The sequence below is a fragment of the Globicephala melas genome, chromosome 14 (genome assembly GCF_963455315.2).
Source record: "Globicephala melas chromosome 14, mGloMel1.2, whole genome shotgun sequence".
NCBI lineage: Eukaryota > Metazoa > Chordata > Mammalia > Artiodactyla > Delphinidae > Globicephala > Globicephala melas.
Window position 1 is genome coordinate 25,084,650 of NC_083327.1, and position 25,605 is coordinate 25,110,254.

At 36.7% G+C, this 25,605-nt stretch overlaps 1 long non-coding RNA gene and 1 pseudogene across 1 annotated transcript; both read right to left on the reverse strand.

The window, feature by feature from the left end:
• Window positions 1–12,988: 12,988 nt before the first annotated feature.
• LOC132593360 (uncharacterized) lies at window positions 12,989–15,935 on the reverse strand. The gene is made up of 3 exons (XR_009558741.1): window positions 15,848–15,935; window positions 13,524–13,560; window positions 12,989–13,077 (listed from the first exon to the last, which is right to left on the reverse strand). It is a non-coding gene; the product is annotated as an uncharacterized lncRNA (long non-coding RNA).
• A 755-nt stretch (window positions 15,936–16,690) lies between these two features.
• LOC115854716 (lymphocyte antigen 6E pseudogene) overlaps window positions 16,691–25,605 on the reverse strand; it is a 72,723-nt pseudogene continuing 63,808 nt past the window's right edge.

Here is a 25,605-nt window from a genome sequence, read left to right on the forward strand (position 1 = left end):
GATGATCCAATTACTTGGGTACATTTTTCACCTTTTGATGGGAGGAGTTTCAAAGAAGTTGTAGACATCTGTGAAAACCACCACAGTATTCAGGGGCAATGACAAGCGTGAGATTAAGGAAAGATCACTGAGCCAGGAGTCTAAACAGATTCTAACTCCAACTTTATCATTAAGAGCAATATGACCATATCCAGATTAAAATTTAGAAAAGAATTTTGTAATAAATGAAGGTATGTGTGATTATCTTCAGAAAAATTAGACATCTCTATCAAGCACATAATTTTAACAAATGGAAAAACAGAATGAGGTGTAATCTGACATATGTAATATACTTGTTCATGTTGAAACTCTGAAGACCTCTGGTGGTATTTCTATTTTACAAAATATTCCCAAAACATCCAGTTATGAGTATACCAGAGATTAACATAAACTCTCCTTTTTTGAAATTATGAGCAATTAAGGGTGTACAGTTTTCCAGTAACACACCAGGGTTCCAATGTCCCTCAGAGGATTGAGACAGTAGCTCAATATTATCAGTATAAGTTTCTAGGCACCTTAGATGGAACCTTTCATATATAGTAAGATTGAAGTTATATCAAGTAGCTAAAAATTCAATTATCATTTTGCCATCAATCCTGATCCTTAATTCTATTCTAGGGAGATGGAATATCACTTTAGCATTAGAAAGATACCACTGTGGTCACCTAGCCCAATGATATGCAATACCAAAGACATAAACGAGGAAGCAGGACATAATGAAATCACAAAGACCTATGAAAGCAAAGATGAATTTCAGAAATTAGTCATCAGGCAATGGAAAAATCATTGGAGAATGATTTCAATCATTTCAAGCATAGAAGTATTGAGGCAACGGCATGATCATTGAATGATAGGAGTGACCAAGTATATACTTATTACATATTTAGGAGAGTTAAAGTAAATTTTAAAAACCAGCTTTATATATAATTTAAAACATCAGTGATAAGCCTATGATAATAGTACCAACACAGTTGGGTTTCAAAAAACTAAGAATCTGTATTTTTTATGAAAATCCTTAAGGATTTTTTATACAAGTATTCCAACTGGGCCAAAAAGGTGACATACTTCAGAACAATTTTCAGGATCTGCCAAAAGATGGGGAATTTGGCTAAAACACATAAATTTAACCTGATAATCATTCTTGGCTAAAGAATTGGAAAGATTAGCCAAATGCTACTAAAACTGTTAGATGTAGTGTACACAAGCCGTAAGGACTAGGAAACTAAAGAATGGAAAATCCTCCTTTAGAGATCCAATCAGTGTCTTTGAGAGGAAAAGAAATAACTTTTGAGCTTATGTTAACAGGCTAGAGTTTGGGGTATGATCTGTTGCCAGGCATTAACAATGTTAACAAAGACAAGAAAAGAGAAGTAAAAGTGACTTTTACTTTTAAAAGAATTTTAAATGATTATTTTTTCCTAGTGTAAAGCAAAATACATGTGAAGTACACAACAAAAGTAGCATTCCAATAAGTATATACGGAAACTAGAACCCTTCATTTATATCTCAGTATAAAACAACTCTTAATTACTTTGTTATCAGTGTCATCCAGAGGTCAACATCAACACACCCAATCCATCACTCATATGGATTCTACATTCAAGATATATTTTAGAACTCTTCTATTTCTACTAGCATTACTTTAATCCAAGCGACATCATATTTTAAAATATATGTTTTAACTTCTAATTTAGTAAATATTGATGGGTATAATCCATATAACAAAAGCTCTTTGGGGTCCTCAAAATTTGAACCCCTAACCTTTGAGTGGCTGCAATAGACTGTAAGCTCCGTGAGTGTGGAGATCTTTTGTTTTGCTCATCGCCGTATACCAGCACTCAGCAGAGTGTCTGGCACAAGATATTTGTTGAATGAATAAATGCATGGTTGATAAAACAGTTTCAGTGGAATTTGGGATGAGAACCAGATTCCTTGAAGTTAGATAAAGTGTGAGTAAATAGAAAATGTCATCAGCGTGAGTAAACAACTTCTTCCAGAGGTTTCTCAGCAAATTAAATGAGATAAACAGAAAGGGTGCTGAGGAAAAAGACAGGGCCAAGAGATTGTTTCAAGATGTAGGATTTGGCCCTGTTTAATTTGCACTTCCTCATAGTTTTGTGTGCAAGAATGTGCTCTAGATGAATTTCTGTTGTTTCGTGCGTCATATTTCATGTGCTTGGGATCCTTTGGTAGTCCTTTTCTGGATGCCTCCTCTTCCACACTTCTGATAGAAGGTCACAACATGTGGATTGAAGCGTTTTGTAAGTCTGGTTGCCTTCGGGAGGTCTTCAAAGCTCGGAATATGCTTCTGGCTCCCCGTGTATCGTGGTTACAAAGGAAAAATATACCAGTTGGGCAAGTTGAAATATCACCCGCCGTTTTGCGATGTAGTCATAAATGAAAGAAAATTTCCTTCCTCCAGTTTGCAATGGGGAAGCAATAGCAATTACTGATATCACAGCCCTGGGAAACACCAATGAGGCATGGAACCCAGTATGAGACACACGTGCTGCCAAGTGAGTCTGTGCAAAGCTGAGAAGGAAGCAATCTGGGCGAGCAGTTTCAAGCGGTACAGTGCTATGCAGTCTCCAGAGGAAAGCTGTGTGTTTAAACATGTGCTTTTCCCTAGGATATTCTTTACCTGAGTCTCTCTCTTTCTCCCTTTTAAACTCTGATTTTGAAGTGCCAGCTTCTATATTTTTATGTGACTTTGCTGCTGCCTTAATTCTCTTTAAGGTCAGTTCTGCGTGGCCACTCAGAACACATGTGGCTATCCCTCTCTGATGCTTCCCATTCGCCAACTTAGAATTAGGAATAGTCCTTCTAGAATCAGAGGAGAAAGAAAAAAGATTTAAAGATGAAAAGTAACATTCATGGCGTAAGTTTTAATAAGCAGACTGGATTTAAATTAAATGATGGATGTAAAAAATGGCTGTGTGGAAACTATTTTAGTGTGATAAGGACTGCAATCTTCAGCCGAACGAAATCTATGACTTTTCTATCAGGATAATTGAATTAACAAGATGTTGTGGGTAAAATGGTGGTCCCTAGAAAGATACATTCAAGTCCTAATCCTTGGAACTTGTGAATTTTACCTTATATGACAAAAATGTGAGTATTACCTTGTATGACAAAAGATATAACTAAGTGAAGAGAAGCTTACCTTGGTGTATCCAGGTGGGGTGTGAATGCAATCACATGCATTCTCATTAGAAGGAGTTTTGAGACAGAAACCCACAGGAGAAGAGAGAAGATGAAAAAGCAATGTGACCTCAGAGACAGAGATTGGAGTGATGTGCCCACAAGCCAAGGAATGCCTGTAGCCACCAGAAGCTGAAGAGGCAAGAAACAAATTCTCTCCTAGAACTTTACAAGGGAGCATTGCCCTGCTGACACCTTGATTTCAGACTTCTGACCTCCTGAAATGTGAGAAAGTACATTTCTGTTGTTTTAAACCTCCCAGTTTGTAATAATTTGTTATGGGGGCCCCAGGAAACTAATATACAAATTAAACATTAGAGTCATATTACTTTTGTTTTCTTTAGGTTTAATTAATATATGTATGTGTAAACATATATGTATGCAGGTATATATACAAAATGATATATGTAATGATGCTACTCTCTTGTTAGGCTAATAAGAAATTCAACTGAAGAAATGCAAAACCCAAATTACATGACACCTATGAGTAAGGGCTGGGCACTGAATACTTGCTACTCTCTCTCCCATAGACCCACTTTTACAGTGTGTAGATGCTTACACTGGCATCAGGTGAGTGTTTCTAATGTTGAGGGAACTGTTGATTACACTCATGTAGACATTAAAACTCCTTTTACAAAATAAAAATCCCTTTGCAGCAGAAGGCACCAGCACTCTATGAATGTGCAAGTGAATGTGATCACAATCATTGTGCTGTAAACATCTGTTTGCATTTCCCAGAATCTTGCCATGGTTCCTACGTTTTGGCTAATTTGTCACTATACCATCTGTTTAAAGATAAATTGATCCCTGGTGGTTGGATTATTGGGTTAGTAGTGCTTATGTTTATCATCATGTGCATGATAATACCTTAAAATTGTACTTAATATGAATTAATTTTTAGGTGACAGTGGGTATCCCAGAAGCTCCATTTATTGACAAGCAGTGGGAACCACAGTAGAACAAAGATGCAATTGTATGATCAGCTGTGTACAAACATCCTCAGAAATGAGATTTCAAATTTGACCCTCTACCTTTTTAAATATAAAAAGACTCCATTTGGTACTTTTGATAAGACACACCCAACAAGTCTTACAAACTTTATACCTGGCAATGACAGAGTAAGTTGCCAGCTGAGAAAGTTTTCATCTGAACCGTGATGGAGCCCAGGGCAACAAGGATGCAGTTTTCTCAAACAATGAGTTTTCGAAGGAAATACAGTGGTCGATAGGATCTAGTCTTGGATCTATAGGTCACAGACACTGGGCAAAATCATGAAATGGACCTTGATTTGATCTGTTGAAGCATTCAATTTTTGAAAGTATATTTTTCAAATTAAAAAAAATTAAATATAACATTAAAAATAAAAAAATAATTTTGATCATTATGCTAAAATTTCAGGTTATTTTAACTTAAATGTGAAATTTTATAAAATGGCCAAATTAGTTTTAATGAGACTAAAACTCTTATGCTGTTGTCTAACTTGCTATCATAATCTGCTTAAATTCTTAAGAATCTCTGCATCCTTTGATCCTATAGTCTTAAAGACTGTATGTCTCTGTGGGCATAATTAAAACTTTATCAAAAATAAATTAATTTTGAATAATTCCTATTTCAATATGTCAATATGATAATATTTGAAGCTAAGATTCTATATGCCACTGCCACATTATTTATTTATGTAGAGATATGGTTAAAACGGACACATATTAAAACTGAAGTCAAAAGTACACACACTCAGACACACACACACACACACACACACACACACACACATTTGAGCATTATACCAAATGAGTATACTTAGCTATTGACTTGAGCTCAGGTTACAGTACCTTCATGCAACTAGCATTAAATCCCACACGCCTAAATATTCCTCAGAATGTCAAGTGACAGAAATACTTTTCATATATAATTATAAAGTCAAGAGAGTTGGCTATGAGCAAACATAGAACATTTATTTTAAAGCACTGTCGAACTAAGTAATAGTAGGTGACTTTTTAACCAGTCACAATAATTTATAAGCAAGCCTTAATTCCTATTCTGCACTCTTTTACATTACTATTAATATCAAAATGACATTTTCCTTGAAAATACTATGACTAAATTCTATGATTTTGAGTGCTTTTCTCTCCCCCACTGTATCCCTGCCCACCCCCCCTCCATGGATTCGAGGGGAATTTGTTCTGATGGCCAATATTCCAGTATTCCCATATTGCCATAACCTCCCAGAGCTATGGCCAAACCTATCCAATCCCAATTCTCCTTATCATCCCAGCCAAGAATATCTGTCTTATTTTCCTCCCCAAAGAATGTTTTATCTCTGGGTGAAAGAAGGAGCTAATCATGATAAATGGACAGGCTTGCAGACAAAGCGAGATTAGGCCTCCCGGAAATAATGAGGGAAACATCCGCGTCCTTTCTCCCCAGGGTGGGAGCTGCTGACCCACACTTGTCTCCCTTTGAACACCTGGTGAGACAGGATCTTCATGCGCCTTTTCTCACTAGGGATTAAGATGTGAAGGGGAAAAGGATCAGATGTTTTGGATCAGACTGCTGTCCCTAGACTAAATCATTCTCAGCCATTCCATAATGAGGACCACCGATTTATCCTTTTCTAGGAAAAGAAGGAGTATATCCTGAAAGGGGAGCAAGGCAAGTGTGTACAAGAGTTTTGTGTGGATGATGCTTGTCCTGGGGGAGACTAGGTGCATCACAGCATGGTGACACCCAGATTATAGAGAGGAAGTTGGGACAAAGAGAGAGATTTCTTTGGCATCCAAAGGTCACAAGCAGCACCATCCTGTGAAAGGAAAAGAAGAGAATCATTTCTTGGGGATGTGCCATGGATTCACTTGAAAGAGACAGACCCCAAAAAATTAGCTCTCCAGGGAGCCCTGGGCATTGTTGCTTGAGGAAAGTCCCTCCAATATTAGGTTATGTGAGTAGGAGAAGAATTCAGGAGTGAGGTGTCACCAATATTAAGAGCACTGAGGAGGCAGGATGTCTGGATTCACATCCCAGTTCCCAAAATAGTTTGCTGAATGACTGAGGATGTCATTTTATCACTTACTGCAATGAGAGTGATAGTGGCGGAATTTACCTTCTACGTGTGTTGTAAAGATTTATTGAGATTTTATACATGTCAAATATTTAGCACTGTGCCTGACAGAAAGCACTCAATAATTGTCAAGTAATATTTTTATCATTTTTTTATATTTAAGTCAGAAAAAGGAGTTGGGAGATACTACAGGGTCAGTGATTTGACTAAGGCTCCTTATGGTGTTACATGAAATTATTATTTTGCTGTGAGATGGAGAGAGTTTTAATCCTATTCTATCCTGCCGATAGTTGACATGAGCTTTGACGTTCAACAAAGTTTTCTGTCTGTGCTGGTTTATCTGGGGCTCATGACTGAACCATTTTGAGAGTCAACTACCTCTTCTGTGAAATTAGGTACGTGCCAAACACATAGTAGGGAATCATTACAGTTGATTTTCCAGTGTCCTTCTGTTGCAGGAAGGGGGACCCCTCCAGGGCCCAAGAGTAGACTCTTATCTAACACTCGGAAATGAATTATCCGAGGAGATACGCATTCTGACAAAGCGAGAGACTTTATTGGGAAGGGGCGCCCAGGCAGAGAGCAGCAGGGTAAGGGAACCCAGGAGAACTGCTCTGCCATGTGGCTTGCGGTCTCGGGTTTTATGGTAATGGGGTTAGTTTCTGGGTTGTCTCTGGCCAATCATTCTGGCTCAGGGTGCTTTTTGGTGGCGCATGCATTGCTCACCCAAGATGGATTCCAGTGAGAAGGATTCTGGGAGGTTGGTAGGACATATGGACTGGGGTCTCCTCTCTCCTTTTGACCTTACCTGAATTCTTCTGGTTGGTGGTAGCATGTTAGTTCCTCATTCCTTACCAGGACCTCCTGGTGTAAGGTAACTTGCAAGTGGTTACTATCCGGCCTGGCCAGGGTGGGCAGTTTCTGTCAATGGTTCCCCTAACACTTCCTCTCAACTTTGTTCTTACACTAAAAAAGAAAAAGCCATAGCAATTGACAGAAACCACAATAATAGAATCTTAGAAATAGAAAAATGTTTGTGCCTGGACCAATCTACATGCTAAAGAGCTACAACTTCTCTTTAGACTGAGTAAATTGTGGCTCCTGGGGGAGCAGCCTAGGCTACTTAAGGTTAATCACGGGTGCTTAAAGTTAATTGTTATCAATCCCGTTGTCAAAGGCTGCTCACTTGGAGTTCTCCATATACAGCAGTCAGTTCCAGTGACAGCTCCAGGCCTAAAATGAGTTCTTGTTCTATTCTTCCCCATAATCAATTATCAAAATATATCAAACAATACAAAAGGACCTCATATCATTACACTTGTCATCTAATATGTAGTCTTTCAAACATGGAAGTGCATCAGAATCACTTGGAGGGCTTGTTAAAACAGATTGCTGGGCTTCACAGTTTCTGATTCAGCAAGTCCAGGGTGGGGTCAGAGAATATGTACTTCTCATAAGTTTCCAGGAGCTGCTGATGCTACTGGTTCTAGAAAAGGAAAACAAGTTTTTATTCTTTGGGTCATTTGCAAAGAAGAAAGGCTGAGAAGCAAATCTCATCTAAAGGATCTAACGATACAAATTGACAATCCCCCTTACCCATGCCAAGCCTTTGCTGGGCCCTATGCCTTTCTACCCACATGGTCCACTCTCGTCTACAGCCTTTTCAGCCCTTTTCCCCTCACCTATGAGGATGCTTCCTTGCTCAACAAAGAATATGCAGAATATGAGGCCAGAATCATCTCTGAAGCAGAGAGAGAACTCCAGCAGCTCTCTTCTCCCCTGGACTGCTCAATGTCAGATAGTTCTGTAGGGATGGAACATTTTTACATTCTTTCCTTCTTGGTAAGAAGGCTGGCTGGCCTAATAATAAAATGGACATAAGACAGATAAACAGGAGAAAAACAAATTTAATTACCTATATATGGGACTCCCACAAAGACATGAAATTCAAAGGTGGTCAGGCAGTTGTGACTTCTGTATAATCCTAAGCTAAGGAGAAGGGGATAGGAGTCTGGGGTTCTAAAGAGGAGGATGATAATTCACAGGAAGATGAGAAGAGCAAATGGTTGGTAAACAAATGTTTGCCCTGCCATGCAGATGTTTTCCTGATACAAAAAGTTATCTCTGGTAATAGCTCCTGTCTTGGTACAGGCCCCCTATATAAATTCTTTTAGGCAGTTAAGGGGGAAGTAAAACTCTCTTCCTGAGTCTGCTGGGCCTTGATTTCCTTTAGCTCAAACTAATCCGTGTGCCAAAGTGACATATTTTGCGGTGGCCTATTCTGTTCCCCTTAAGTTTCATGGTCTCCTTTGCCTTCACCTGCATCTTAAACCTTGGTGTCTGCAGAGACTCATCTCTTCTTGTCCTGAAGCTTAAAACAGGGATGTATTTGTTCAGAGAGTGGGGAGTGACCAAGATGGCCTCAACGTTCCCCTCAGTTGGACCAAACTTTAGACAGGCTTCTGCCAGACTGTAGACCCCTAAACGCCCTTGTCTTAGAGTATTTACACTAGAAAAATGTGAAATTGTAAATTCTCCCTCTGCCCCTTAGAGATGAGAATCTTTTACAACCTAAGGATTTTGTTCGCAAGGACCTGGGGACCATCCCTTTGAACTGTGATCATCAAGAAAGAGAGTGCCCTTATCTCTCAGTCATTGTGGGAAGGCAGAAGCCTAACTTTCCTAATAATTAGCAAACACAGATGGTCTACTCTTGTTGACCAAGGTCCCTCCTAAAGTCTTCCAGGTACTTTTTCTATTAGCTCACCTCAGCTTTTAAAAACCTTCTCACCTATAGTTTCACTGACTTGAATTCAGTCTCTCTCCCCTATTGCAATAGTCCTTAATAAAGTCTTCCCGGCCAGTTAATTTCATCTGGTGCAATTTTCCTTTGACAAGAGATTCTTCCTCCCTAACTTGAATGAACATGTCCTCTCCCTGACTTGTTGAATGAGAGTGGCCCCTGTTCTCAGCCCTCACCCACCTTCTGATCCACTTGTTCCTAGACTTGCACTTGTGATGCTCACGTTTCCACCCCAGTTACTGAACAAGGAGGCAGGTTCAGTAGCACATTGTGACATTTGGGGCCACAACACTGGTCTCCTGATGGAATAGCAAAATCAAGGCATTTCCCATAAATATTATATGCTTTCCTGGCATCCAATGGTAGGCTCTGGTGACACAAAGACAGATAATGTGTGGCCCCTGCCCCTGACTGTCAAACATGTTTCCTTAAGCAGCAGAGATGAATAGCATACACAAATGCCATATCCAGGTAAATTAGCTATTTATAAGAGGGAGGTAACCACTCACATTTCCCTGATAAACAGAAGGCAAAGGAGACTCTGAGTAACTGACTCAATGCCATTTATCCAGATAGGGAGAGTGACTGAAAACTAAGAAAGAATCAGACTTCAGTGGCAACCAGTCATTGATTCCACGTAGAACTTTCTACTTTTATTTAATACTAAGGTGACCTTTTAAGTTATTGGCCATTATGACACTTTTGAGTGATAGGTATGCTACTAAACACACTGGAACAACATGTATTACTTAGGGCCATCCTGGGAAAACTGGGGTTTAGGGTCACCCTGTCCAACCATGAAGACATTTGCAATAATTGGAGATCAGAGGGAAAAGTTTAGGTTCTGTCTTCATCAGTGCACCTGATACACATACATGCGTGCACACACACACACACACACACACACACACACACACACACAGCTACAAAGAGTATAAAATCAGGTCTCAATTCAGAATCAAGCCGACATCAGGAGAGCACCCCATGCATGCACCTCTGAGAGACCCACACCCTCAGCTCCTCAGCAGACAAAATTCCTCCTGGACTTTCTTCCTCATGCGTCTCACCCTTTCATCTGTCCCCTTCAATCACAGCCCCTCTGACCTATGCTTTTTTTTTTTTTTTTAACTGATGAAAGAGGAATGGAGAAATGTTAGGAGAGGTAGTCTAGACCAAGGTAAAAATATATTAAAAAATGAAAAGAAAAACCTAAAAGAATGGCCATGTCATATTGCCAGGTTTAATTTCCTGCTAGCTTATCTTTGAGCATTATTTAAATGGTGTCTCTTTTCTGAACCCATGTCATATTACAAAAATCCCTCTTCTATTACCTCAGCCTAAAAAGACCCTAACCTGGAGAAGGGGGAAGAGGTTACCACCACCCCTCTCTCCAGGTTGGCCTGGAATCTCCCTTGACTATCCAAAGAGGTCAAAGCAGCACTGGTTCAAGTCCCATGTTCTCCTAGGGTATGGGCAAATATAAATTAATCAATTCTGTCCTTACATATGCTGAGTTGTAAATGCAGCTAAATATATGGTTTTGTGTTCTTATTTAATGTTACTGTCTTGCCTAGCAGATCACTAGAAATGGATGCCACTTCAGCCACTTTCCAAGCTCTGATCATTGGCAAAGCATCCTGAGAATCAGGACCTCTGGGTAAAAGGCTGATGTTCTTTTCCAGAAAACTTATGGAACCTCCTCAGTCAGTCAGGGTTTCACAGATGGCAGAAGCCACTAGATGTAGGGGAATATATAATGTGGAGCTGAGCAAATGTGTCAAGGTCACTAAACCAGGCAAAGGAGCCTGGACATAGAGGAGGTCTGGAGGCACTTCTCAATACTGAGAGCACCAAGCCATGCCACCCAAAGGCCACAGAAATACAACCATGTGTTTTGTAGGCAAGCAAGCCAGCAATTCAAAACAAATGCCAGAGGCCTGGATGTTCTGCATAGAAGACTATATATAGGGGCCTCTGCCCAAGGCATGAATATGAACTGCTGCTTTTAAGTGACCAGAGATAGAGCAAAAACATTATTCCTTAAAATCACTGAATACTTTCCCATTTCTTTCCTTCAGTATGAAGCCCACAAACACCTTAGTCCAGCACTCAAGTACAAAACGTCCTACCTATGCCAAACTCTCTAGACTCTTTGGCCTTTCACATGCATTCACTCAGTACTCCAGGAATATCCATCTACTCATACATTTTTGAAAATACCCTATTTTTTTTATTGCTCTATGACCTGCCTGTACAAAGCTATACTTAATCTCCTCTGATCTAAAAGCTTGCAATAGCTATTGCACTAGTCTATCCCCAGCACCAAAGTGTGTTTGGCATGTAGAAGGTGCTCAGTAAAAATCAATTGACTAGATCGATGAGTGTTGCTCTTCCTTTCTGCCCTGTGATACTCTTGATACCTCACCCCCATGACCTGAATGGTCAAGTTCATGTGTGCTGTTTTTTCATCAGGACCTCTGATAATCATCATCCGTTACACCATGATTAACTATTTTCATAGCTATCTCCTCTCCTGGACCTGAGAGATTTTGGAGGGCAGGGACAATGGTGACGGTGTAACTCTCACACCAAGAACATTGCTGCTATATAGGATTCATCACTATTCATGCACAAAACTGATACAAATCCATGTTGCCTGAAAAAATTAAAATATAAACTAAAAGTGGAATATAATATAAAAATAATAAATAGAATACACAAATATATAACAATTTAAAAATAAACTAAAATAAAAATTTAAATACAAATTATATAAATACATAAATTTATTAAATATAAACCTATATAAACAAAAGAGTCACGAGTTATAAAAGTATCATTTAGTTATTTTCAATCAAGAGAAAAGTCCTCTTAAACAAATTCTAGGATTTTAATGGCTTCTAAGGCAGGCCATAGAAATAAAGAACAATAAAAATATAAGTACACTATTCTTTTACTGAGTGATTCTGTCATTTAGATATTTGAGTAAAGTCTACTGACAAAGTAAAATAAATAAATAAATATAGAATCAAGGCAAAAGTAAGCAGTAATTTAACAGATAAAATTCCTGGGAGAAGGTCTGCTGTATTGAGAATTGTTGTTAGAATTAAGTAAACCTTAGTTCAAATTTTGTCTCCAACATGCATTAGCTATATTTAGAGACAGTTTACTTGAATTCTCTGAGCTTCAGTGTCTTCTGCTGTATAATGGAATTAACACTATCTGCCCTGATAGATGTTGTAAAATTAAATAAGGACTCAACAGCATCTGACACATAAATATGTACCCAACAAACTTTACACTTCATCCATGTATCTGACACTGAAATTAAGACATATATGAAGATAATGATACTTTTAATGGAAAAAATTAAACAATAAAGAGTGATTACTCTTTAGGTAAAATAGATCTTATCCAGCTGAGGCAGAAAATTTTTATCCCCAAACTGGATACCGACTAGTTGATTTCTAACCACAATTCTAAGATTTATTCTATTTTTAAGACAAAGCATATAATCTTCTTCCCCTAATTTTATCTCTTGATCAGTATTGACAAGTAAACATTCAAAGTTTTAAATTTACCAATACATTATAAATCACAACAAAAAAGAACAATGTTTTAATTTCTAGTTTTACATAATTTAAAAAGACTTAGCCCTGCTAAGAAAAGCAAATGGGAGCCCTAAATGTTTGGACGTCTTACTTTGAATATTCAGAACAAGCTCTTACAAAGGCTTGCCCCTTTTCCCCTCCCTTGAAACAATCAACAAGAGCTGTAACTCCGTTTTGCCTCCCTTGCCTTTCTGCTGTGCATACCCGCCCTAGAGAAGTGAACATTAGATACAACATCTCGTCAAGAAAAGGCTGGAAACATATCATAGATAATTACCTTTCTCTTGGAGAGATGAAGTCTGCTCCTTCTTCTAGGTTGCATGGAAATATGACATTTGAGATTTTTATAAATAGAAGCAATAATTCTGAAACAAAGCAAAAATAAAGCATAATAAGAAGAAGCTGGTAGTGAGAAACAAAAAGGGAATTATTATTGTGATTATTTAGTAAACTGAATTTAGACTAGGAGTGACACTCAAGATACATCCATTACCAGAGTTTCCATTTGCTACATGCCATCCTAAGCAATAACATACTGCTATTCCATTGCTAATTTTAGCTTGAATAATATAAATTATTTCTTATGTTCAATTTTCTTATTTGATATGACAATTTAAAAGAAAAGTATACCTCTGAACTTAGTGTGAGAACTGGCATACAATATGCCTTGCCTATAGCAAGGGTCTATCTCAATCCTCCCCACTACCCCCGTGGTAATTGTAACGGTTATTGTTTAACCAGGTTTTGCATTTTGTTTCTTGTTTAAATCAATGCTGCTTAAAAAAAAAAGCAAAAAACTTGTTCAACTTACTTTGTACATTTTTAAAAACCAGTGCAAATTAGGGTTCCTGTTAAGAAAAGAAAATAATTTGAAAAATGCTGACATTACAAAATACATAAAATACCAGCTATAACTGATGTGATTATCTTTGGGTAGGTAATTTCAGAACTTTAATGAATATTTTTATTTTAGCGTAAAAAGAAATGTCCACTTTTTACACAGGTATTGAATTCTAATACAAAACATTATTGAGATATTAATTTAAGTATTCTATAAATAATTTGAGTAATGATTGTATTTATTAGAAACATAATTTTATAAAAAAAGACTTCACTATTTTTAATATGTGAAGTGGAGAATAGTTCAATAACCTTGACTATAATCAAACTTCCTTGGTAAATAAGTAGAGCTTTATGGAAGGGGAAACTTTGCAAGCCCAAACACATTTATCCTGTGATGTTATAAACATGGTCCTAATAATGTTATTTTATTTAAAATCTCAATTTTCAAAAGATTACATGAACAAGAATGTCTTGTTCACATAAATGAACATTTAGGTTCAGCTTAAAAGTAGCATGCCTCCAGTTCAATTTTTTTTAGGAAATAAGCATTTATTACTTATCTTCTTTAGAAATGCAAAATCAATTAAAGAAGTGGCATATTCCTTTAACTTCAGCTCAAAACCAAGACTCTTTGTTTGGGGAAAAGTTCACAAAATCATAGCAGTTCACACTGCAAGCCACATTCAGTTATCGTAGGTTTTATAGATACTGTAAAATAGCTGTTTGAAAAAATACTGTTGAACTTCAGGTCTTCTAAAAGTCCCATGATCTTAAATTGCACCTTATATTTTATAACATTTAATAACATTTCTCCTCCTTTGAGCCCCAATGCTTAGAAAGCCATCTAAATGTGTTCAAGAAGAAAGTATTACATACTGTAGATTCACGGAAACATAAACAAAGGTCTTTAAAACTAATGCTTAAGAACAAGCAGTTTCATGAAAATAAATTTTTCTTATAACTGGAAGTCTGTTTACAGCTACATAAAATAGAATTATAAATTAATTTCTTTAAAACCTTTAATTAAATGAAAAATTGTTTACAACATTTTCTCTCTCTATAACACGAATGAACATGATATTTCAGGTTTGTTAAAAGAAAATTGGCATTTAAAATATTAATAACAGTTATGTTCGTAGCCAAATTAGGAGAATATTAAGTAGAGTAAATAAATTCCAAAGACTTCTCTCATATTTTCTTTAGCCATCTTTTCATTATCAAAATAATGATTATATTTTATATTAATACACATTTGTAATTAACGATTACACTAATACATATAGTTTATTGACTAATACTAGATACTGTTCATAGACTAAATACTAGATACTGTTCATAGACTAAGTCTAGATTCTGAGCATATCCTCCGAGGGAGCTCGCTCTAAATTTCAATACTTCTTTATTATAAGTAATAAAAGCAGTGTCTACTCCCCAAAGAGAACTCCAGAATGACATTTTTTCCTGACTGTAGCCGAGAGAACATGATCTTGACAGGTTTAGTTGTATCTTGGAAGGGAGGTTTAAGGCTGATATTTTTAAGTTCTGGGATTCCCTTGCCAGTAGTTTAAGGCATATGTTTCAATGTGGGATTGAACTGGGGTTATTAGTCAGAGTTCTCAATATAATAGTTACAGATTGGAAGACACAGGGAGGAAGGGAGTGAATCTTGGTGTATAAACAGTTGTTTGATATACACGTGGGTTTGACCAGTTGAGTGATCTATTGTCTTGGGAAAGGGGTTGGTTGAACACTTTATTGTTTAGATAAATAGCTTTTTTCTGAGCTTACAGAAGAAACAATAAAGTTATATCTACTTTACAGTCTTATCTTTCTGAGTAACAATTCTCTGGGATAAATTTTTAAGTCTTGTGATGTAAGCTTAGACCTGAGAGTTAAATTCTGGGACCCCAGGGGTATTAATTCTCAGTACTTAGAAATGATAACAACCATCACTGGATACACACGCCAGGAGCAGAACAAGAAAAGAGAAAAAGATTCTCTCATGTAAATGTAAAAACAATCTTATATTCTTATGCTATAAAAAAATATAACAAAGTCAGGATAGTTGCTAGGTAAGCACATCACACACAATCCCAGAAGCCTTCCACCTGGGGAAAAGTATAATATGAACCACTTGAGGAATTTCTGTCAAATATTTACCTCAAATTATTTTCTCTTTCTGAATTTTTGAAGAGAGGCATTTTAATGATGAACAATGACATTCATATTGGCCATTATATCTTTGGTCTTCACTTTGTTAAACTGTATATTAGATAAAACTGAAATACATACCTATAAACTCTAAGATATTTCCAAGTGTTCAAATGGATTCCAATGCAGGTGCTGAGCATTCATGTGACTGAAAGGTCACATGGGGTCTGCATCAAAAAATCAGCTGGGTATTAAAATTAGCCACAAGTTAGCTTGTTTTTAGAATCCATTGTCTACGCATAAGAAATATAGATTCATGAAATAAAATGGCATTTGGCCGCCTAATAATGTGTTTGAAATTATTTTCTTCAGAATACTCTTTACATTTAAGAAACAAGTTGCATGTGTGAATACTTCCTCTCCTTTCTGTCTTTCCTTCCCTCCTGTTTTCCTTCACTTCCTCCCTTCCCTTCATTTCTTAATTTCTTTCCCTTACCTTCTGAGGAATAGTGATGTCTTCAGCTCTCACGAGCCACTGTACGAGGGCTGTGGAGAGATAGGAAGATGAATCCGAACTATGTATATAGACTTCTTATGGTCTTTTCAATAATTTACTTAGCTGTTTTACATTTTATTAAATATAGCACTGAAAGCAACATCTGTCATTGTCAGCTACTACCTTTAGGTGAGTTTTGTAACATCTCTCCAATGAGACCACATGCACTTCTTATGAAATATTGAAAATAGTTTGTTCTATCACTTCTCCTACTTCAGGAGCTCTTTGGAATTAGTTAAAACCTCTTCTTCTGTCCATCTATGTAAACTATCTATGCTTCTTGCCATGACAAGTTTCTTTTTGATAAGTAATACCATTTAAATGATAAGGTAAAATTCTCACCAGAACTTTCAGAAATAAGGCCAACCTAATTGTAAATATGTACTTTACGTTTCTTGAATAAAATGATAGTATTACGCCAGTGCTTTTCATTTGGGCTTTATTTTATTTATGGGTTGAGATAAAAATTTAATCAAAAATGAAAAGAGGGGCTTCCCTGGTGGCGCAGTGGTTGAGAGTCCGCCTGCCGATTCAGGGGACACGGGTTCGTGTCCCGGTCCGGGAAGATCCCACATGCCGCGGAGCGGCTAAGCCCGTGAGCCATGGCCGCTGAGCCTGCGCGTCCGGAGCCTGTGCTCTGCAACAGGAGAGGCCACAACAGTGAGAGGACAGCGTACCACAAAAAAAAAAGAAAAGAAAAGAAAAGAAAAGGCATATAGAACAGGCATAGGTAGAATGTGTAACTGATCTGACACCATTTGTCTAACTGTAACTTCGTATAGCATCTGTAATTCGATTGAAGCATCTTAATCATTGGTCTACTTCTCTTGTTTATTCTAGTGCTATTACTACTATTACCAAATTAGAAGTTAGTTCTTGTCACCTCGACTGGTGTTTGGTATTTACTTGGGGGAGGAGGGTTATAATAGTTCACTGACTATTAACTGCTAAAATGTATGATGCAAACAGAATAATAATCACATTCTCATCTATAAACGATGACCGAGAGTCCCATATTAATGTAAATTATTCTGGCAAATTCTACATGCCTTCATGAAAGGAAACACTTCACTGTGATCAACTAATGCTATTGGAGCGTCTCAAATACTCATTATTGTCTTCCCATCCTTTATAATAATCACAGTTAAATTATTTACATGTTATTTTTTTCTTTCAGAAATGAGTGCATTAAAGACATTAAGTTTGCTCAAATAAATATCAATAAATTAGTCTTCCTATTTTTGCTCATATCTTTCAGTTCTTAGATAAGGCAATTGGTTCACCATCATCCTAGGCTGGTGCTAAAACTCAGTGTGGTGTCCCAATATATGACATATATCAACAGCACAGTGTCTGATACAACCAAATAAACTGGTACCTAAAATTGTTTAAAAGAGTAAACTTTTGAATAAAAACTGTGAGGCACACTGGAATCTATGGTCATGTCAGCTTGGACAAATCTCAATCCATTTTGGGTAAAAGTAAAATTAATGGCATAGTCCCATACTTTCCACTTCACAAATGTCAGGAAATATAAAGTAAGTGCTTCAGAAAAAGACACTTTATAAAACACAGACTATCATTATTTTTTAAATGATTAAAAATCATATTTTCAAAAATAGAGTAAATTTCTAAATATATATATGTATATAACTTCAAACATCTGTGGTCTACCTATATAATCAAGGAAAGTAATCAGGAAAAATGAATATTCTAAGAGTTCTAAGCAAATTACTCTCAAATATGCCACATTTAACAGTATGGAATGAAACACAGGTCAAGATTCAAGAACCATGGGGAAGCTTACATGTTTATCAGGTTATCATGAATGTTATAGAAAGATAATATCATTGAAAGAAGTGAGAATTAGAAATATGAACAGAATTCCCATTTCACTTTCTTAAATTTTACACTAGTCAGCTACATTTAAAAAGGAAAACTAGGATCCCATTTTTATCTACAAGGAGATAAAATTAAAATATTATAATATGCGAGTTTTAGAAGATTCAACCTTTGGAAAATAGCATACTAACCCTATAAATTTATTACAAAAATAATCGTATCAACTTGGGTAAATTGTAATCAATTTAATGCAATCAGTATATTTCAGATTGCATTCATGAGTGATACAGAAAGACAGTAAGATTAGAGCTTACACTCCCATCATATAAAAAGGGAATACACTTTCATATTGTTTCTATTTTCAAAGCAAATGTTCAACTCTAAAATCATAAATCAAATTTTTTCCCCCAACAGAAAAAGAAAGTCTGAAGTCTGTTCCCAAAAAATCAGTTTTGATAAACATTTCAACTTTAGAATATCTAAGTAAAACCAATTTCAGAGGAATGCTATGAAAATTTTCTTCCAAGATGCTTTATGACAAAGATACACTGTTCTTAGAGGCATTGATATTAGACACTAGTATAAGGCTTGAATCAGAATTAATAGTGTCCATTAAATTTTCCATAGCAGAAATTCAAAGTACTAAATACACCAGTGAGACTTGGATCATTAACCATTTAATTTTAAACCTTTTTTTTTTAAAATATGGCCCTCAGACAATGTTCTACATCTCTTACAAATAAATACATGCTTTATTTGTAAGTTTGGGAATTTATAACACTGAGCAAAGAATTGTTATGCAGGAATCCATATGCATCCTTAAAAATGTATGTGTACTCTGACTTGCTGTAATAGAGTTACTCACTGTTTAATTAATATTAAGTCCTGTTCTTTATGATCAAGAGATTCCTCTTTCGTATTCATCCCTTAGAAGGCCCATAAACTACATCTCATGCTAATGAAGTTAAGGTTTTCCAGGAAGCCTAGAAGTATTCTTATGTCAATTCAAAGCCTTAATAAAATTAGTTTTCACAATAAATATATTTTTTCCACGTATAATATGGAAAATTGTGTAAATGCATATGTTAATTTCATGAACAACATGACATGATCTTTCAAACAAATGGATGTATGTTTTTATATCACATTTCTGGGGGTTTTAGGCAGTGTGTAAGAACAGCTAATGCTAGTAACTATGTGTCAGGCTCCAGGTATGATTCTATATAAATGCTTTACTTGCTGATCTCATGTAACCTTGCTTGCAGCTCTGTAGGAGAGAGGTCTCTTTACTGTCCTCATTTGTAAAATGAGGAACTAAGGCCCCTGGAGAACAGGAAAACTGGCAAAGGTTACAGAGCCATAATTGGCTGAACCAGGCTTTGAAGTGAGTTAGTTGAACTTGAGAACCTGTGCTCATAACCAGGACAGTGTATTTCTCGCTCTGTAAAATATTAAATGTTCCTTGGTCAACGCTAGAGTGCTTGAATTATCTAGAGTGCTTGAAAGAGGTTTTCAAAATAGCTCTCCAACTTGTCTGCATAGAGTGTGTAATGTATTTGATTTTCACTAGTACATAGAAGCCAGATTTGCTCTTGGCCTTGGCAGAATTGTGAAAGAAGAGAGGTGGGCATACCTCCCCTTCCTTTTCAGCTTCCCTCTTCTCAGGGTGTCCAGAAATTCTCCTAAAACCCCAGCTCTTTTTATGTTAATATACCCTTGCTCTTAGGCCACTGTTAACTAATCTTTCTGGATAAAACATTGAAAACTTTCCTGATATATTCTGTTCCATTTATTTAACGTTCAATCCAATTAAGCTGTTCCCAAAAAATCAGCCATTTTAGAAAGTAATAACTTTCTTCAAAATCCAGTTATCATTACTTTTCTTTTCGGCAAGGGGTTGAGATTAAAAAATAAAATAAACTTTATATGGTCCAGTCTCTGACTGACCTGCAGGGAATATAGAGTCCCAGAGGGCAAGGAGAGGAGTCCATATCACACTTCTCAAAATGAGGTCTAAATAGGCCCACGGGACAGCAGTGGGCTGGGCGTGAGCCAGTGTGGGCGCTAAAAGCCACAGGATAAATACCTTACTCCTTCCAGAAACATGGACTTTACTTGGTAGCAATCATTTTAAACATTATTTTTCATTTTCAAAAGTGATGTCACCACATCAGATGTGCTATTTACATGATTTTTAAAGAATAGAACAGAGCCTTGAGACAAATTTTATGATTTTACCTTCTGAAGGCTGCATTCCTAAATACCTCCTTTCTTTCCCCAGGATAAAGTCAGGATTTCCTGACCTCAGAGTCTTTAGGAGAACAGGTTGAAAATTACTTGATCAGAAACACATGAAAACTGAGAAATAAAGACATTTTCCAATTCATTGTACAATAATCTGTTTTTAAGTTAACTCTAATTGGACAAAATATACTCTGATACTGACAGACTGAAACATGCCTCTAAATTTAGTTAATATTATATTGAATTAGGTAGAAAGAGGGGAAATCTATCGTCAATATTGGCCTCTGTGCAAATGGTCACATTTAGTAAGAGCTGTGATATTTGAGAGATAAAAGAAAAACTAAAGATCACTTGGTCCAAGTTTACATCTTTCAAATAGGGATAAAAGTGAGGTGAGGGGCTTCCCTGGCGGTCCCGTGGTTGACTTCCCACTTCCACCACAGGGGGCACGGGTTCCATCCTTGGTTGGGGAACTAATATCCAACATGCCTCTAGGCACGGCCAAAATGTAAAAAAAAAAAAAAAAAAGGGAGGTGAAATGACATGATTCAAGTTATGGTGCATACTATAGCTACTGGTTAACTCAGACCTAAAATCCAGGTCTGCTTCCCCTTTCATTCTCTTTTCTAATGTTTTATGAATTGAATTCTTGTAATCTAGTTAATTGAAAGTGCTATGCATCCAAAGCTGCATACCTTATTCCCTTTTTTTTTTTTGATGGGCGGGGTGGGGGGCAATCTTTGGCCTCCAAACAGAAAATCAAGCAGCCAGGAAAAATAGCTACTGTGTGTTGACAACAGAGGGGTATCTATGTGGCCCCTCACTAATGCAAACAACTCTAGTGGATAGAGCAGGAATAAGAAGAGAATGGTTACCCTAGCATATGATAGTTATCAATCTTTAATGAGAGAAAATTGTGGAAGTGAAACTGAAACTGGGAGAATCAGAAGAAAGCTTCCTCCTCTGTCAATTCTTGATCTAGTTTTGCCCTGGGTTCAGCCTCTATCTATTAAAGCAGTGACTTAATCTGTATATACGTTAATTTGCTCATTGTAAAATAAAGCACATAGAGTAGATATTACACTTGAATTTCATCAAAAGCCCAAGAAGCAATGATTGTATGACAAACTATGTTACCTTCTACTTCTTAACATCTATAACGCTATGATCACAAATAGCTTCTTATTTCTCTAAACATTTTGATGTTTTAACACTTTCCTATTATTTAGGGATTTTAAAAAAGGACTGGACTGCACAATTATCTAACATACTCCAAAAAAATAAATATAAAACATGCCTAAAAAACATGGATGGAATCATCAGAACCTCACTGGCCACCTAATGGCCACTGCAAAAATGGAAACAGATGGTCTCAAAGAATCAGATATGTTCTCAGTGTTAACCACTCCTAAGAGGCCATGCTCCAAATAAAAGTTTGTCTAATAACAATTTGAGATATCATAATAAAAGAAGACATTTGAAAACCAAAGCACTCACTACCTAAAGTGAAACATCTGTAGTTGTGGAATTACAAGCGTGTTGAGAGCTGTCAGGAAAAATATTTGGGGATGGATATTTTTGCCAGTATCTTTTTCACACCATGTAAGTGATAACATTTTCTGCTTAGGTATATGTGATGTTTTGGCCAAAGGTTACAGGTCCTACTTTATTTTTACAAAGTAGGACCTACTTTTATCATAACCAACAAGAGCAGGCAAAACATAATTTTCTGATTGGAAAACTGTTCATCTTTGGTTGGAGAAGGATCAACATGTTGCCAGAGTCATCACTGTATCCTCTATGACCAGTTTAGCTAACATTTAATTTTGGGATGCTTTAGTTGTGACAGATACAGCCAGAAATACCAGTGTTCCCATGATTTATATTCATTCATCTAATAGCCTCCTTCTCAACCAGGTTTAATTCAAGACAACTAATCATTTAATTTATGAACCCACAACCAAATAATATGATTAATTAAATAAATACATACTGAGTTCCTGCACTGTTCTAGGTTCTGTGTATGCTTAGTACTAGAATACAATAACAAAGACATCAGTCCCTGTCTTCCTGTTGTTTCAAGACTGGCAATCACTCTGTTTTACCAGCTTGATCTCTCTCTACCCTAGTGACCTGGACAACATGAGTGGTGAGGCTTGTTCTCCTCATTTCTTCAAAGACTTAGAGTAGAAGCAGGCCTAAGAAAGAATACCACCTGTTCTTATTTGTTCCTCTGGTTTTTAATCGTTCCAGTATAAGAAGAAAGAGACCAAAAAAGAGACCTCCTCCCTTAAAACCCAAAGCAAAGATGGCCTACACCACCTCCTACCTTTACCTTGTCTTATTCTCCTAATGTTAGGGGGGGCATCCCAAGCAGGAAGTAACTCTATTCCCATGCTGCCCCTTTATCCTCATGAGCTGGAAACCAGTAGAGGAAAAGAAGTGACCATAAGGAAGAATAGTTTCTATACCTTACATTTGTCCTGTCGTATTCTATATATTGCGTTTGCCGAAGGGTTTGTTCGTTTTTTTCCATAAGATGTCTCTAGTAGTGCTTGGTTGTCTTTAACTTCATTCAAAACAATTTTGTTAGATTGTATTGTGACAGCTATCATACCAGTGTGCATTTAAAAAAAACTTATCAAAATTGATGAATTTTTGTGTAGCCATTTTAATATTGAAGATGGAAGAAAAAAAGCAACATTTTCCGCATATTATGCTTCATTATTTTAAGAAAGGTAAAAAAGCAACTGAAACAAAAAAAAAAGATTTGTGCAGTGTACGGAGAAGGTGTTGTGACTGATCGAATGTGTCAAAACTGGTTTGCGAAGTTTTGTGCTCGAGATTTCTTGCTGGACGATGCTCCACAGTCGGGTAGACCAGCTGAAGTTGATAGCGATCAAATGGAGACATTAATTGAGAATAATCAACATTATACCACACGGGAGGTAGCCGACATACTCAAAATATCCAAATCAAGCATTGGAAATCATTTGCACCAGCTTGGTTATGTTCATCGCTTTGATGTTGGGTTCCACATAAGTTAAGCAAAAAAAAAAAACCTTCTTGACTGTATTTCCGCATGCGATTCTCTACTGAAACATAACAAAAATGTTGCATTTTTAAAACAAATTGTGATGGGAAATGAAAAGTGGATACTGTACAATAATGTGGGATGGAAGAGATCGTGGGGCAAGCGAAATGAACTACAGCCAACCAAAGCAAAGGCTGGTCTTCATCCAAAGAAGGTGATGTTGTATATATGGTGGGATTGGAAGGGAGTCCTCTATTATGAGCTCCTTCTGGAAACCCAAATGATTAATTCCAACAAGTACTGCTCCTAATTAAACCAGCTGAAAGCAGCACTCAACGAAAAGTGTCTGTAATTAGTCAACAGAAAACGTATAATCTTGCATCAGGATAACACAAGACCACATGTTTCTTTGATGACCAGGCAAAAACTGTTACAGCTTGGCTGGGAAGTTCTGATTCGTCCGCCATATTCACCTGACATTGCACCTTCAGATTTCCATTCATTTCGGTCTTTACAAAATTCTCTTAATGGGAAAAATTTCAATTCCCTGGAAGACTGTAAAAGGCACCCGGAACAGTTCTTTGCTCAAAAAGATAAAAAGTTTTGGGAAGATGGAATTATGAAGTTGCTGGAAAAATGGCAGAAGGTAGTGGAACAAAATGGTGAATACGTTGCTCAATAAAGTTCTTGGTGAAAATGAAAAATGTGTCTTTTATTTTTACTTAAAAACCGAAGAACTTCTTGGCCAACCCAATAATTTTTTGTTTCTTCCACCAAACTTTGCCCACTATTGTGAATTTCTTTCATTTGCTCCTGGTGCATGTCATGTCCCAGCAGAGAAGGAGAGAGGAAAGTGGAAGAAGGAAGAAGTGCAGGAGAAGCAGTGACCAGTCAGAGAAGCCTGGAGCCTCCCTCCAGGCTCAAGGCTAGTCCATGTGGACCACAGCATGTAGCATGCTCTGGAGGTAGCCTGAAAAACCATGGAGCTAGCTTAAGGAAAGACTCCAGGAAAGCAATGAAGATGATTTTCTTCCCATTGTATTCTAGACAGCATATTATTCACGCTGTTGCTGGTGCCAAAGGATAAATTATGCTGTCTGAATATTCTCGACAGAACAGAAGCGATAATAGCAAACTGAGTTATACAACATTCTGAACAAAATTCAATAAGGCATGTAATAGACCAAATCAACTCCAAAGTTAAGCTTAAGAAAAACGCCTCTGCTCTCAGTTGTGTGTTTGCATGGTATAACTTATTTTCTTTTCTGGAATAAAGTCAATGTGAGAGCAGCTACGACATCACTAATCGCCTACATCACAGTAAGCTCCATCACACAGACAATTTGTATTGAGTAATAGGGTTTAAGGAGGGATTCAGATAAACTATGGCAGGAAACGTGTTTGGCTGATAAATTCATCATGATCGCTGTCTTCTTAATATTTGTTGAACAAAGGAATAGTTATACTGTTGAGATACTTTGTCAACTACATAGTGTACAGCTATGGATCCGTAGTCATTTAGAGAAATAAATAAGGTTCTCCCATTGAGATTCTCAGTTTTCTTCACTTTAAAGCAAAATATGGCTAATAGGAAAATTGATCATCAAGATACTCTCATTAATTCTAAGTTGTCTACATTTTTTATTATTACTTGAATTTGCATTCTAGTTGTTACATTATAAAGAGGGTTTGTTATGCTTATGTGTGTTTTGTGTTTATGAAAATGATGCTAAACCCTCATTGAAATAAGATCTTCTATTCATTTTACACATAGGCAGTGTTCAGTGCTTCATATTCATGCCAGCCTCAAAATTTTTAATAAAAAGAAATAATAGAAATTAAAAAGATAAAATAGAAATAAAAATAAATAAGAAATAAAAAAGAAATAATAAAAAAAAAGAAATAACATAAAAACCTGAAACAGTGAAAAGCCATACTTCATGGGCATCAACTTCTGATGCTTTGAAGCTGCTTTCCTCTCTAATAGGATCACATTGATAGGATGCAGCAGCTGCTTTTGGGAGCAGGTTATAAAAACTCGGAGAACCGTTAGGAGTTAGAAGAAAAGAAACAATAAGGAGAGAGAAGTTGTTTAGTGAATTCTTTTTCAGTGCACATTTCACTGTCTGTTCTTCAAGTAGGTTTTTGCTTAGGAAAATAGAATAACCCTATAGGATTTCATGGAGAGCAATTACCTGAGGTCTACGCAGGAAGCACAGGTTT